The following is a 1,011-nucleotide window of genomic DNA, read 5'->3' on the forward strand; positions in this document are numbered from 1 at the left end:
GCTGGTCCTTCTTCATCTCCTGGGACCTCCTCATATTACGCCCCACCCCCTTCAGCCCTCGGTTCCCCCCCCCCCAATTCAATCGCTTGCAGGCCATCTCAGCCAGGTGTTTGACTCTAACTACTATATATAAGCTGATGACTCCTAACTTTATGCCTCTAGCCCAGACTTACGTCCAGCTGCCCATGTGACATCACACATGAATGTCCAACTGGCACTTTAAACCTCCTGACCTTCCCCACCTGACTCTCCACAGTCCTCATCCCAGTTACGGAATCTCTGTCCCTCCAGCTGCTCCGGCCAATGCCTGGGTGTCACCTTGAGCCCTCATGCCCCATAGCCAATGTGCCAGGGTAGCCTGTCGTGTCCACCACCTTCTCACCCAGCCACTGCCTAGAAGACTGTAGCAGCCTCCTTGCCCTCCTAAATCTGCTCTCCACACAAAAGCGGAGTGGTCCTGTTAAAACTTGCTCAAGACTCTTCAATGTCTCCCAGTTCTCACCAATAGAACCCAACATTACCCTAATCCCCTGGCTTCCCAGACCCCATCACACCTCTAGTATTCTCTGGCCCCTCACTCACGCTATTCTAACCTTGCTATTCCTCAAACATGGCTGAGCACAATCCTACCTCAGGGCCTTTGCACTTGCTGTTCCACCTGCCTGAAAGCCTCTCCCCCAGATGTTGATATGGCTCACCCCTCACCTCTTCAGATCTTTACTCAAATGTCACCTTCTCAGTGAGACCTTCCCTGATCACTCTATTTTAACTTGCAACCCTCTCTCCCCTCATACTGTCACATTTTTTCCTCTTATCCTGCTTTTATTTTCTGCACGGTACAAATCATCTTTTTTTTTAAGAACAGGATTTTTTTTTTTTAATTGGGGAATTGGGGGATGGGAACAGACAAATTGCTATCCTCTTGTTCTTCAGTCTAGTTGTGGAGGACGTTGCTTCACTGGCCCAAGTTGGCACCATCATTGCGCTCTTCCCAGGCGAGGCAGATCAGTC

The sequence above is a fragment of the Hipposideros armiger genome, unplaced genomic scaffold (genome assembly GCF_001890085.2).
Source record: "Hipposideros armiger isolate ML-2016 unplaced genomic scaffold, ASM189008v1 scaffold_331, whole genome shotgun sequence".
Lineage (NCBI taxonomy): Eukaryota > Metazoa > Chordata > Mammalia > Chiroptera > Hipposideridae > Hipposideros > Hipposideros armiger.